The sequence below is a fragment of the Pan paniscus genome, chromosome 3 (assembly GCF_029289425.2).
Source record: "Pan paniscus chromosome 3, NHGRI_mPanPan1-v2.0_pri, whole genome shotgun sequence".
NCBI lineage: Eukaryota > Metazoa > Chordata > Mammalia > Primates > Hominidae > Pan > Pan paniscus.
Window position 1 is genome coordinate 86,995,345 of NC_073252.2, and position 16,052 is coordinate 87,011,396.

The following is a 16,052-nucleotide window of genomic DNA, read 5'->3' on the forward strand; positions in this document are numbered from 1 at the left end:
TTGCGCCACTGCACTCCAGCCTGGGCAACAGGGAGAGACTCTGTCTCAAAATAAAAAAAAATAATAATAATTAAAAGAATTACTAACTTATGCAAGAAATATTTTAAAAACCACAAGGTTTATTCAGTGCACAAAATGGGTTTGTGTTTCAATTTAATGTTTTCGTCCCCAAATTAAGACAATGGTTAGGTTTTTGATCCACAGTGGAATCTTCCATTTGATTTTTGTCTTCAACTTTGTCAAAATCAGGATTCTTTTGAATAAAATTTGATATGAGAGACCTTCAAGGGACACCATGGGGGATGCTAAACTTAGTGATCAAGATACTGTACACAGAGAAAACTAAAGGAAACTTAATTCCTAAACAGCTTTTTAATCTTGACAAAGATTATCTCCTTGACCAATCTCTAGTCAGACTTCTCTGAGCTTTTTTTCAACTAAGCCCTGTTCTGGGCATGTCCTCAAGAGTCCACGTTTAGTAAGAATACTGCTAAGTCAGTTCAGCCAAGATCCCCACCCTTCCTATCTGATAACCCTCCATATCTGACCAAATTACTCATTTCCCACCATCCTCCAAATGATGTCTGATCACCTTAGCCTGCCTTCAGCAAGAAACTTGTTAGGTCTGTTTAGCCATAATCTGTCCTGACCCTTGAGGTTTCCTGTTAGTAATTTTCCACCCACTGACTGCTGCCTATCCCAACTCTGGTATATGGTCATGTAATTCCCACTTTCCCTTGTATTCCAAGTTGAGCCCAATCTCTCTGCCAAGCTGCAAAACCCCAAATGCAGTAGTCCCTCTAGCTATCATAATAGTCCTGAATAAAGATTGCCTTACCATTCTTTAACAAGTGTCAGAATGAATAACTTTTTTTTCTTCTTCTTTTTTTTTTTTTAAGGAGTCTCACTCTTGTCACCCAGGCTGGAGTGCCATGGCACAATCTCAGCTCACTGCAACCTCTGCCTCCTGGGTTCAAGCGATTCTCCTGTCTCAGCCTCTTGAGTAGCTGGGATTGATTACAGGTGCACACCACCATGCCCGGCTAATTTTTGTATTTTTAGTAGAGATGGCATTTCACCATGTTGGCCAGGCTGGGGCCTCCCAAAGTGTTGGAATTACAGGCGTGACCCACCACACCCGGCCAGAATAACTTTTTCTTTAACAATATCTAACATGTCATATAGTTCAGAATTTGATATATATTTCTCATACAAAAGACTAATAACCCAGCATACACCCCAAAATGTCTAACAATATATCAAAATTCATAGGCATACATATGAGAAGTTTCTCTCAAGTCTCAAAGATTTGTTTTGCCAATACTTAAATATAGTAAAATTGCTAAGTTTTGTGACTTTGTATAATGCTTTCTCTCAGAAGAAAATAAAAATATTTTATAACAAATACAGTAGAGGAATGACTACAATCCATTACTTTAACAGACATCTAAGAGAATAAAAATGTAATTCAGTTATAATTAATAAGCAGTTGTACTGCCTACATAAGTCAGCTTTAGCCAGTTAAGTGAAGAAGAAACAGAAAAATGAGGGAAATGAGATACAAAATCAGAGAACTAATCAGTGTTACAAAGCACCTGGATAACATAATGCTACAGACAGGAAGTGAAAACATATAGCAAATCAGACACAGTGACATTGAGAGGCTTCAGAGCACAAGATCAGAATGAAGGCTCAAGTCATTTCTGGGGTGAGGAACCTGGTTCTGCTACCTACTACTTATGTGACCTACGTTGTGTTGTTTATAATATTTTCCACTGCACTATGACCTTAAATAGCAGGGATATATAAGATAATGAAATAATTAAGTTGGAGTGATTAAGAACTAATTGGAGATACCCATTTCTCATGCCTTTATATTATGAAAATAAACAAATAATGAACCAAGAGAAAATGTTCTGCCTTCTTTTTTATGGTAACTAATTCAAAGTGAGTCTATGGGATGTTTTCATGGGTGTTTGCTCTCTGTTTAAAATTGTGGTCTGATTGTCAGCATTTAAAGGTAACAAGCAACAGCATTACAACAGCCTTGATAATCAGCCTCTGGCCTTCTGGCTCTGAAATGAAACCTCAAACCATAAGGCAGGCAATGTGTAAAGATACCAGGTCTAATAAAATGAAGATTCAAAATAGTTATGAATTTATGACAATAACATCTTTGAAAAAGCAGCAGCATTTTCATCATTTTCCAATTTCTGAAATACGATAAACAATTTTTCCAGGAAATAAAACAGCCAAACAATGGGAAGGGAGACAGATGTATTTAGAGAATTTCATGTTTAGCAAAATGACATAAAATCATTTATGGCGGCTGGGCGCGGCGGCTCACGCCTGTAATCCCAGCACTTTGGGAGGCCGAGGTGGGCAGATCACCAGGTCAGGAGTTCAAGACCAGCCTGACCAACAAGATGAAACCCTGTCTCTACTAAAAATAACAAAAAGTAGCCAGGCATGGTGGCTAATCCCAGCTACTCAGGAGGCTGAGGCAGGAGAATCGCTTGAACCTGGGAAGCGGAGGTTGCAGTGAGCCGAGATCATGCTACTGCACTCCAGCCTGGGCGACAGAGCAAGACCCTGCCTCAAAAAAAAAAAAATCATTCATGGCCTGAATGGAAGAATCACAAAATATACTCTGAAAAGTCAAAAGTAACTGAGAAATATCTTCCATCTACCTCCTTCCATTTCCACAGCATTTTTGTTTCCTGTGATGGAAGACAGATTCATCGATTCCTGGATTCACCCACTGGACAAGGATGTGAGCGTCCTCTACATCAGCGGCTTTGACAGCAGCACACCCACATTTATAATTTACCTCTTGAATCCCTGTTCAAATATACTGACAGTACAGTAAAGACCTTAATTTATTAGCATGACATTTTGCCTCATCTCTTTTCATACAGGTTAATTATGTATCTGCATTTTGTAAAGTGTTTCTGGAAATATCTGGTAAATATTACCATTACTGCCAGCCTGCTGCAACCCTACAAATAAGATTTCCTACATATGAGAATAATAATTGCTCAACACCTTCAGAGGAGGCTTGTAGAAGAATGCCTAGGGTAGCACCATGGGGGCAGTGGTGGTACAAATGTGCCTATTAGGAAGATGCCTTCCGACGCTTGCGAGAAAGAAGGCTCATAATAATTGGCAGGGTGTGGTGGCTCATGCCTGTAATTCCAGCACTTTAGGAGGCCAAGGTGGGTGGACTGCTTCAGCCCAGGAGTTTGAGACCAGCCTGGGCAACATAGCAAAACCTCGTCTCTACAAAAAATACAAAAATTAGCTGGGCATGGTGGCACATGCCTGTAGTCCCAGCTACTTGGGAGGCTGAAATGGGAGGATCGCTTGAGCTTCAGGAAGTCAAAGCAGAAGTGAGCCATGATCAAACCACTGCACTCCAGCCTGGGTGACAGAGTGAGACCCTGTCAAAAAAAAAAAAAAATTCCTAATAATTACTTTGCTATGGCTTTATTTTTTGATTTATTCATATCTAAATACAATAAACACTGCCTTATACATTCATGTTCTTGTATTTATATTGATAATTATGATGGCTCACTTAAGGTCTCACATTATAAAAGTTTGCAATGCTTCTATTTTTGTTTACATGCATCCAAAATGTATATTTGTTGCACACTATGTATATTTGTTGCACACACGCATCCAAAATGTATATTTGTTGCACACACGCACCCAAAATGTATATTTGTTGCACACATGCACCCAAAATGTATATTTGTTGCACAAATATACAAACAGTATATTTGTTTATCATACACTTTCTATGTGTCTAACATTCTTTACCACCATGGGGAAGGCATTAAACAATGCTGTGATGGTTAATATTGAGTGTCAACTTGACTGGATTGAAGGATGCAAAGTATTGTTCCTGGGTGTGTCTGTGAGGGTGTTGCCAAAGGAGATTAACATTTGAGTCAGTGGACTGGGAGAAGCAGACCCACCCTCAGTGTCTGGGTGGGCACCATCTAATCAGCTGCCAGCAGAGGAACACGGAAGGACTAGACTGGCTGAGTCTTCTGCCCTCCATCTCTCTCCCGTTCTGGATGCTTCCTGCCCTTGAACATCAGACTTCAAGTTCTTCAGCTTCTGGACCCTTGGTCTTACACCAGACCCACTCTTGGACCCTTGGATTTTCCAGGGGCTCCTGGGCCTTCAGCCACAGACTGAAGGCTGTGCTGTGGGCTTCCCTACTTTTGAGGTTTTGGGACTCGGACTGGCTTCCTGGCTCCTCAGCTTGCAGATGGGCTATTGTGGGACTTTACCTTGTGATCATGTGAGCCAATACTCCTTAATAAGCCAAATACCCATCTATTCCATTAGTTCTGTCCCTTTAGAGAACCCTGACTAATACAAAAGCAAACTCCATGCTTTTATGAAACATATTCTAATCGAGGGGAAGACAGACAATTAAAAAATGTTTAAAATATATGTGAAGTGGTAACATACATGCTATGAAGAAACAGAAAGCAGGATAAAGTGGAATAAAGCAGAGTGATGTCAGGGTACAAGATGTTATTTCACTCAATATGGTCAGGGAGGCCCCTCTGATACCATGACATTTGAGCAGAGCTGAAATAAATAAGGAAGTGTGTAGTAGGCAAGGAAACAGCACACGCAAAGGGCCTGAGGCAGAGGTCCTGGGGCTGGGGCCAAGTGGTGGTGGGTGGAGTGAGTAGCAGGAGATGAAGTGGGGAGACAATGCAGAGAGGGAAAGGACAGATCATTACTGTCTGATTAAATCTGACTAAAAGCTATGGTCTTTTCTTGTTTTGTTTTGTTTACTGTGTGAGGGTTTTGAGCTGTGGGGAGACATGATCTGCCTTGAGGACCACTCCGGCTGCTCTGCTGAGTCTAGACTGTAGGGGCACAGTTGAAAGCAGCAAGATTACTTAAGAGGTTACTGTAACCATCTAGAAGGAAAGGGCCTGGGGCCTGGATCAGGCTGATGCTGATGGGATGGTTAGATGTGGGGGTGGATTCAGAATGCAGTTTAAATTTGTCTTGTGTTAGAAGTTGTTTTATTCATTTAATCATTCCGAAAACATTTATTGAGTGACTACTCTGTTCCAGGCACCATTCTAAGCATTTGAGATAAATCCATAAACAAAATAAACAGAAAATGCCTACCCTCATGGAGCCTACCATCTAGCAGGTGAGACACTAGGCAATAAATATAGTAACAGGGCTAGGGGAATTGGGAGTACTTGGACCAGGGTGAAGGCTAGTGATAGAGATTATAAATAAGATTGCCAGGAAGGTCTCCTTGAAATGTAGTCGATGTCTCCAGCCAAAGTAAAAAAATAAATCTATAAACTGGCAAATATAAGCTCTTTTAGAGTTGGTGGTTGAGTTTCAACCATCTTTTAAACACCCTCCATGCCTTGCATATTAAAAGCGCTCAAGACATTGTTTTAAAGAATGATACGCATTTTTAAGACACACAGTAAGACAAACTAGCATAGGAATACAGTACATCTATATTTCAAATATATTTTAAAGAAATGTGGAATAATTTAGTCCATTTATAGAATTTGCTGAGTTGGATGGAATATTACTGTTAGGTAGGAATCAGATTACAGATAGTATCTAAATAGAAGAAAAAGCTCCTTTAGTGGTCACAGGGAAAGGACACTCAGCAATAAAATTCCATAAAAGGGCCTCAGAAACAGAAGTGAAATGCACCTCTGCAGATGTATTAACATATGTTAACTGCTTTAAACTTGTTAAACTGGAATAAAAACTAGGATCATATGTTATAATTCATAAGTCCAAAAATTCTAAGAAAACTTTGCAGATGGAAATAATGGTTCACAATTAAAATAGTCATCATTTTCTTTGACATCAATCTTAGGACAAAAACTATCTCTCTCCATTAGTGAAAAGTGCTACTTCAAATTATTCAAGTTTTCTTGAAAGTTCTCATTTGTTGTTGGCTGCATTTGACCCATTTCTCAAGCTAAAATTCAAACATTCAACTAGCACAGTATACATAGCATACAGACAAATCTACTCAGCACTTGAAAACTGTACCATAAATACTTTTGTTCCAGGTTAAGCAGCAAACATTGAACCATGTGACAAATATTTGCTCTCACTAAAAAAAAAAAAAAATTATAATTATAATCAGCAATGCTATACCTGTATCACAAGATATATCACAGAATGGCACCTAACTCTAATCTTGACATGTATCCTAGTGTTTGTCACATGCCTGGACTTTTCAATGACCATGAAGTTATACTGTACTCATAATCTTAGCCTCAAGGAAAGAATAATATAAAGTAACCGACAAAACGCTAATCTCTATCATGATATATCTCAGAGCCATGAGAAGGTCAACCATTAAGACAACCAAAATACTTAGCCTCATGGTGCCAGATTTGTCAAAGTAGCTTCCCCCCTCCCTCTGCCTCATTAAACCTCACAAAATGTTTTATGAAAACTTGCTAATCTATTAGATATTAATAGTATAATGTGCTGTTGCCAACTTTGCAGATTAAGAGAGGTTATAAACTCGACAACACAGGCAGCCTCTAGAAACTGAGAAACCAGCAAAGAAATAGAGACTTCAGCCTTACAACTGCATGGAACTGAATTCTGCCAACAATATGAATGAGTCTGGGAGTAGATTCCCCCTAGAACACCCAGAACAGTCATACAGGAGCCTAGACTGTCACCTTGATTTTGGCCTTGTGAGATTTAGAGTAGAGGAACCAGTTGAGCCCACACACTTCTCACCCACAGTACAGTGAGATAATAAACTTGCAATGCATTAAGTCACTAAGTTCATGGTAATCTGTTATGGTAGCAATAGGAATCTAGTAGTTCCCCATTTGGAGATGACTAGACTGAAATAGAGAGATTGATTAGCCTGTCCATATTCACCCAGGTACCAAATAGCTGAGCTACAATTTAAATCCAAGTGCCCAGGACCTCATAACACACAATTTGATCAGCACACTCTTACAAAGTTAGCTATTATTGTTATCATTATTACAGAGCAGCTAACACCATGTCTCATGTATGTAAATATTTAAGAAATGTTTCCTGAATTAATCAATCAATAAACAAATCTGTTGTGTAGTGGAGAGGTGGGAATCTTAATTAATTTATGAGAAACTATAGCTTCGTAAATTCTCAGGGCTTGTGGAGAAATAAAATTTTAATAGAAACCTGTAAGGCTGCATGGGCACAAAATATAAACTACATAAGAATAAACAAAACATGAATTATATTTCTTTCTAAATATGTATTTACAGAAGAATGAGAAAAATAATTACGAAATGCCAGCTGTACAGAATCAGACTGGGTTTTACCTCCGCATTTCATTCCCCAAGACTGGAATCACTTCTTTGGAGTGATGAGAAGCTTATATAGGCGACAGAATTTCATTTTCCTATGCAAAAGGAGGGATTATGTTTCTTACAAATCTCTTACAACCTCATGACCATGATATGGTTCTCAGAGGCCTCACGTAAATTTCTCAAAGGGCAGACTGATAAAGTGACTAATAAAAATTAATAAATTACCCTCTATTCTTAGAGGTTATTAGTGAAACTACGAATCTTATCATTCTGATTAGATTCTGCAAAATGCAGAGGTATGTTTATTGCCAAATTAGTCAATATTTACAGTGATCCTCCTGTTCCCAGAGAGAACCTGTATGTCCAAGAGCAAAGGCCTGCAGGAAGAACAAAGAATTAGGTGATATTTTACACTTTAGTCCTATAACCAAAACAAACTCCTGATAATGCCTAAATAGTATCTCAGCATATTTATTTTGTGAGTATTTATTGGGTACTGAATGCTTGTCAGTCGGGACAGGTGGTGTACATAAAAATATAAAATAGTCTAAATTATAAAGCTGGAACCTCATATCTACAATAAAGGTTAGACACAAGCATTTAGCAGCTGAAGAACTTATTTGTATGAGAATTTATGTACCGAGGAGACTGGAAAAAACAAATAGCATATAGGACAGAGAGCCTCACACAATGTAAAATGCTAATCTGAAACAATATTGGCAGTATCTCAGCTAATAAAACTAGGCTTTCTCCATCAATCTAGCACTACATTAAATGGGCCAAGTACAGTAAATATATAGTTTCAGATGAAATCATACTACCACCAGTTGGTTTTTTTCTAGGCACTACTGGTTAAATGCTCAGCTGTAAGTGGCCTGTAAGTGGATTTGGTGCCATATGAGTTAAACCAAGCCCAGAGTTACTTAAGCCTATTTGTATGTCCTCTTACCCCTCCTTTCTCCCCTAAGGGCCTCAAATTGTTTATGGACTCATTGTAAAAGGTTGATTATTTCCATGGGTTCAGTAAAGCAGGTGTTCAAAACACGGCTTGACAGAGTTAGGGCAGAGCTCTAAGTGGCTAGCAAGCTAATCATCTGGCTATCCCTTCAACTGATATTCTTTAACCAAATTTTTAATATTTTTTATGTAGATTGATTTTCTATTAATACAAGTTGTATACTTTTTAAATAACTCACTTGTTGACTATGTCTTTTCTTCTTCCAACATAAAAGCATTACTAAAAAAACAAAGAACTTACTGAGGATTTCACCCAGCTCACAATTAATTCCATAATATCCCCAATGGGCCTCTTCTTGGCCTTGGAGCTGCTGGGTATCCCGCTTTTCCTCTTCAAGCCTATAATCTTTCTAAAACTATGTTAGAAAATAGTTACTCAAAATAAAGTTACAATATAACATAGCAATTACAGGTAGATACTCAAGAGAAATGAAAGCATATATCCACACAAAAACTTGTACATAAATGTTCATAACAGCCAAAAAATGGAAATAACCCAAATTTCCATCAACATGAATGGATAAGTAAAATATGGTATATTCATACAATAGAATATTAACCAGCCATAGGAATGCAGTACTGATATATGTGACACCACAGATAAAGCTTGAAACATTATGCTAGATCAAAGAAGCCAGTCACAAAGTACCACATACTGTGTGATTCCATTTATGAAATGTCCATAGAAGCAAATGTTTATAGAAAGAAAGTAGACTGGTCTTTGCCTAAGGATGTGGGTGGTGGAAGGAGGGAGGAATGGGGAGTGACTGCTAATGGGCATACGGTTTCTTTCTGGGGTCATAAAAATGTTTGAAAGTTAGATAATGGTGATGGTTGCACTTTGTGAATAGATCAAAAACCACTGAATTGTACACTTTAAGAAGGTCAATTTATGGTGGGTAATTTATATACCAATAAAGCTGTTATAAAGAAATTCTGTTGACTTCAAAATCAAGCATGGGAAAAAATCAAGCATGGGAAAAGAAAGTCAGAGGAGACCTTTCAGATAAAGATGACAGATCATTTCAGTTAAAGATGAGTGTACCTACTTTTCCTCCTAATATCCCACTAAAATGACAATTTTTTTAAAAGAATAAGTCCTCAAGGATAAAGAGAATAGCCTAAAACATGACAGTAGATGGAAGATTTTAACAAATGTACATATGCACGCACACATGTGCACACAATCATGTTTCAAGATGAGTTGTTCTTATATGGAATAATTTGCTCAGTCATGGCTTCCCTTTCCAAGCTTGCACAACCTCACCCACTAGTTAATACTATCTCACAGAGTCAAAAGCCATATAAGGAAAATAAAGATGCATACGTGTACCCAGTAAAGAAAAGATCATCTAGTTATCAGGACCTACAATCTCAGAGGTCATGGGTGGTTATAGATACAAATAAGGTTCTTCCTGTCACATGGATCTGGATGAGAGCAGTCCAATTGGAACACTGCCAAAATGTATGAAGTCATCTGTGGAAACCTGGGTTTCCTGCCACCACATTTCCAATTTATTCCAGTGGAGGCTTTGTGCTGCTGATTGATTGGTACCTTGGGCAAATACATAGACATCAAACCTTTAATTTTGCTCTGGGTTTAAGTCTTTACTTAGAAAAAAAGAATAGTGTATATGTTTGGCATTGCTTATAGAAAACCCAAAAGATACACACTGAAAATGGAAAGGTTAAATTTTGTAGTTTAATATAATGATTCTGTTTCTCGCAGAAACAGATATTTGTGTAGGTTGAGTAAATTCAAAAGAAAAGAAGCTTCCCAGTAAAAAGAAATTACCCTAGGGAAGGAAATATATCATATGCTTGTTATGGAGTTCATACTATCCAAGAAATGACAATTCATAACTAGTATCTGGCCAACATTTATTCATGTGGTACTGTAAAATTTGCAAGTCGAAACCACTCAGCTAATCTCAACACAATACAGATGGCATCAAGATAGTGTAGATAAAAGACAGGCTTGACTCCAAGGTATCTAGTGAGTTCCTCATATAATGAAGAAAGAGAAAGCCCTAAGGCTTAGGTACAAATTAGCTTATTAAATTAGATTTATTTACAATTAGCCACTGTGCTGATTAAAATGGCCCTATTATTATGGTGGTTTTCTTAAGAAAAACAGTTACTGTCTAAATTATCAAATGCTCATAAGCATTTGATAAAATTCACAGGCACTTAACTCTCACATGTTGTTTGCACAGCTGCTATTATAAAATTCTGTCTCATTTAAAATCAAATATGGGTTGTGGGGGTAAAAAAAAAAAGGCAAGGGAGAATTTCCATTTAAAGAGACAGACCGATTATATGTGTTTATCTAGTCTTCCCAAGGCTCCACTGAAATGACAGTAAAATAATACTTAAAAAGTGTAAGCACCCAACGGCCAAAAAAAAAAAAAAAAAAAAAGAACAGCAGAGGAAACAGAAGAGTATGAGATTTTAAAGACATTTGGAAGTGGATAAGTGGATGCAAGTGACTGGAAACAGATTGTTTACAAGCCTGTCAGGCTCGGCAAGTCCTTCAACACCGCCTGCATCCAGGCAGGCATGTGCTCAGACAGGAGTGCTGAGGCTTAGTCTCCGGGTAATATCAAAGGATTCTTGAATATCTGAGATAGTTAAGGACTAGCACGAGAAACACATTTGAAAATGTGAGATTAGTGAAAAGTCTGCTAAGAAATAAGGAGTCATTATTTCCTTACTGATGGGAAGTAAGCATACTACTTCCCACCTCCCCCAAGCCCTGCTCTTGATGAACTCAGTAGCTGAACAGAAAAAGATCTTCACATACTGACATTTGGGCATCCCCAAATGACACAGCTAAATTTCTCATTTTTCTATCTAATCCTTCCAAAGTGAAGTATGCCAAGAGACAAGCCCCTGATCCCATTTACAAAATGTTATCCTCAGATCAAAACAGCTAAGAATCACTTTATGTTTGAATAAAGACAAAAAGAAAACCCATAAACAGATAATACAGAGAAAAGAAGAAAACTTAAGTACAACGTAACAACAAACCATTAGTATCCTCAGAAAAGATGAGAATGTTCTAAAAGAGTATGGTGTTTTGCAAGAGGAATCAAAAGCAAGATTATTTTGGATATTAAAAATAGAAAAGCTAAAATTAAAAAAATAGGTTTGGCAGGAAAATAAATGAGGAAATTTCACAGAAAACAGAATTAAAAGACAGTGATAAGTCATTTAAAGAAACTATAATATAGGAAGGATAACACAAGAAAATTTCCAAGATCAAAAGAAAATACTTTCCAATCTGATGGAACTCATGGAATGTTTAACATAATGGGTAGAAAAAAGACTCCAGGAAATAGCAGGTCCAGGAAAAAACACTGGTGAGGGAAAACTCAAGATGACATCTACAACCAATACAAGTGGGAGCAGAAAATAAAAAGGGCCCCAAAGAGGAATCACCACAGAAATAAAGAATGGATAAATTACTTTTTTTAAAAGTTAACAGTGGAGTTGTTGGAGCAATTTGGAAAAAAAAAAACTGCATCAAGTTTATAGAAAATTATGCAAGTGGGCTGGGCATGGTGGCTCACACCTGTAATCCCAGCACTTTGGGAGGCTGAGGTGGGCAGATCACTTGAGTTCAGGAGTTCAAGACAAGCCTGGCCAACATGGGGAAACCCTGTCTCTACTAAAAATATAAAAATTAGCTAGGTATGTTGGTGCACACCTGTAATCCCAGATACCTAGGAGGCTGAGGCAGCAGAATCATGGTTATAGGTGTGCGGGAGGTGGAGGTTGCAGTAAGCAGAGGTTGCAGTGAGCTGGGATCCCACACCACTGCACTCCAGCCTGAATGACAGAATGAGTGGGGAAAAAAGAAAAAAATATATATACATGTATGTAAAAAAAAAAAAAAGACAAATATTGTCAGAAAATATCTCACACACCATATACCCTCTTACGTAATTATTCACACATTAATTATAAATTTAACTAAATTTAAGAAATTGTTTGGAGTAAGTGGCAAGGCAACAGAGTGAATTCCATCTATTTTATAAGCAGAAGTGATGAGATATCTGAAAGTGAGCAATCAAGATTTAACACTATATTATCAAATGGAAGCAAATACCAAAACAACAGCTAAACCAATTAAAAGTTATTCATTCTGAGAAAGAACTGAGGGCTGCCAAAGGGTATGGTAGGGATCTGCCGGTTTTCTTTTCTTTTTTTGTAGAGACAGGGTCTCACTATGTTGTTCAGGCTGGTCTCAAACTACTGGCCTAAAGCAATCCTCCTACCTTGGCATCGCAAAATGCTGGAATTATATAGTCATAAGCTACCACACCTGGCCAGGGTCTGCTGGTTTTTTCTTTTCTTTTTTGTAAGATGGAGTCTCACTTTGTTGCCCAGGCTGGAGTGCAGTGGTGCAATCTCAGCTCATTGCAATCTCCACCTCCCGGATTCAAATAACTCCCGTGCTTCAGCCTTCTGAGTAGCTGGGATTACAGACGTGCACCACCAGGCCTGGCTAATTTTTGTATTTTTAGTAGAGATGGGGTCTTGCCATGTCAGCCAGGCTGGTCTCAAACTCCTGGCATCAAGTGATCCACCCACCTCAGCCTCCTAGAGTGCTGGGATTACAGGCGTGAGCCACCGAATCCAGCCCATCTTGTGTTATCAACTTAGCCAACGATGAGAAAGTTCAAGCACAGTTTCAATTAATTTGGGCAAGGATTTTGAAATCTTCCTCTTAACTCCAAGTTGAATTCATTTCTTTTTTCCCTTTTCCTTCTCCTTTCTAATCATAAGGCAGGTAAGCACACTTATTCTTCTGTAACTCTTTTGTAAATATTCGAAAAGAAAGGGAAGTTAGAATAGAGAAAGGGTAAGGAGACCAATTTTAAGCTTAAAAGCAGAAAAAATGAGGAGAATCACACTAAAATGACTTTTCTTTTTATAACCAAGAAAGCAATGGACAGGAGTGAGGGCTGAGGATGAGTTGGGACAAAAGCATTGGGAAGGGAGATTACATTAAAAATATGGATGCCCATGTTCCATCCCCCTAATGATTTTATTGGCCTGCAATAAAATCTCTGAAAGTTGATCTCTGAAAGTTTTCTAAGCTTTCTAGAAATTTTTTTTTTAACTTTTATTTTAGGTTCGGGGGTACATGTGAAGGTTTGTTACATAGGTAAACTCATGTCATGGTTTTTTTTTTTTGGTACAGATTATTTAGTCACCCAGATATTAAGCCCAGTACCCAGCTGTTATCTTTACTGTTCCTCTCCCTCCACTCACACTCCATCCTCAAGTAGACCTAGTGTCTGTTGTTTACTTCTTTGTGTTCATAAGTTCTTATCATTTAGCTCCCACTTATAAGTGAGAACAAGCAGCATTTGGTTTTCTGTTTCGATGTTAGTTTGCTAAGGATAATAGCCTCTAGCTCCATCCATGTTCCCATGAAAGACATGTTCTTGTTCTTTTTTATGGCTGCATAATATTCCATGATGTATATGTATTATATTTTCTTTATCCAATCTGTCATTGATGGCATTTAGGTTGATTCCATGTCTTTGCTATTGTGAATAGTGCTGCAAATGAAAATTCACATGCATGTGTCTTTATGGTAAAATGATTTCTATTGCTCTGGGTATATACCTAGTAATGAGATTTGCTGAGTTGAATGATAGTTCTGTCTTTAGGTCTTTGAGGAATTGCCACACTACTTTCCACAATGGTTGAACAAATTTACACTCCCATCAACAGTGTATAAGGATTCCCTTTTCTTTACAACCTCATCAGCATCTGTTAATTTTTGACTTCTTAGTAATAGCCATCCTGACTGGTGAGATAATATCTCATTGTGGTTCCAATTTGTATTTCTCTAATGATCAGTGATGTTGAGCTTTTTTCATATGCTTATTGGCTGCATGTATGTCTTTTGAGAAGTGTCTGTTCATGTCCTTTGCCCACTTTTTAATGGGGTTGTTTTTCTTTCCTAAATTTGTTTAGCTTCCTTATAGAGGCTGGATATTAAACCTTTGTCAGATGCATAGTTTGCAAATATTTTCTCCTATTCTATAGGTTGTCTGTTTACTCTGTTGATAGTTTCTTTTGCTGTGCAGAAGCTCTTAAGTTTAATTAGATCCCAGTTGTCAATTTTTGCTTTTGTTGTGATTGTTTTTGGTCTTTGTCATGAAACCTTTGCCCTTTCCTACATCCAGATGGTATTGCCTAGGTTGTCTTCCAGGGTTTTTATAGTTTTGGGTTTTACATTTAAGTCTGTAATCCATCTTGAGCTGAATTTTGTATACGGTGTAAAGAAGGGGTCCAGCTTCAGTCTTCTGAATATGGCTAGCCAGCTATCCCAGCATCATTTATTGAATAAGGAGTCTCTTCCCCATTGCTTGTTTTTGTCAGCTTTGTTGAAGACCATATAGTCATAGGTGTGCAGCCTTATTTCTGGGCTCTCTATTCTGTTCCATTGGTCTATGTGCCTTCCAAGGCAATTCTTACAGGCTGCAACAGTTGAGAAGCACTGACCTAGCACTTATTAAATATTTAGTATGTGACTGGCATTATTCCAAGTTCTTTAGTATCTTTCAATATCCACAATAACCTCAGGAAGTAGACACTACTGCTATTGAGAGGGAAGAATTCCCTGCGCCCCACTGTAGGACTTGCAACAGGGGTGTGGCTTGCTTACTCAAACCCCTTGTGGGAGGAGGAGCATGCAGGCAAGCAGGTGCTGGGGCCAGAGCGAGCATTTTTGGGCTCCACCCCCAAGGTAGCGTCTAGGGGTATGTTACAATTAATGGTCTTTTAGCAGTTGCTATCCATCGACGGCTAAGTGTTAACCAGCTCAGTGGAGAGTCAGTGTGATAGCCTTTTACACCCTGCCCTCTTGGTACCCCGGTCCTTGTCTGGCAACCAGGAAGAGTCAGGTCACATGGATTTGAAGGATGGTGAATGCGGATTTTTTATTAAGCAGTGGAAGGTGGCTCTCAGCGGAAGGAGAGCTAGACAGGGGATGGTGCAGGAGGAAGGTAATCTTTCCCTGAAGCTCTGCTGTCTCCAGCTGGGCTCCTTTCTGAAGTTAAGCCGCGTCTATCCATAGTCTCAGACACTCAGTCGCTTCTTCTCCTCTCGACATTCAACCACTTGTCCCTCTGCCAGCTGAGGTCTGGGGTTCATATGGGCACAGGATAGGGGGGCAGGACAGACCAGAAAGTAACATTCAGGCACAAAAACAGGAATGCCTGTTCTAATTTAGGGTCACGGGTCCAGGCTTGAGGGTGGAGCCCTCACCAGGGACTCCGCTCTCCTGCCTCTTGTCCATATCATTATCTCCATTTAACAGGGAAACTAAGTGTGGTGATTTAAAAATGCCTACAAAGTTTGACACATTTCCCTTAAAAAGATGGAGCCTAATTTTCCTACCCTTGAATACAGACCAGATTAATGACTTGCCCCTAACAAACAGGGCAGAGTGATTCTATCTGACTTCTAGAGCTAAAAGGACAGCTTCCATCTCTCTTGAACTGCATGCTCTGGGAGAAGCCAGCTACCATGTTAAGATAACATTCAAGCAGCCATCTGAAGAAGCCCACAGAAAACGGAATTAAGGCCTCTCACCAAGACCGAGCATTAAATTGTCATCCATGTGAGTAAGCCACCTTGGAAAAAGATCCTCGAGCCCCAGTCAAGCTT

The 16,052-nt window shown here is 38.7% G+C and overlaps 1 protein-coding gene across 9 annotated transcripts in view; it reads right to left on the bottom strand.

The window, feature by feature from the left end:
- The window catches only part of FAM13A (family with sequence similarity 13 member A), a 384,547-nt gene that overhangs the window by 265,526 nt on the left and 102,969 nt on the right, over positions 1-16,052 (bottom strand). The gene's annotated exons all lie outside the window — the stretch shown is intronic.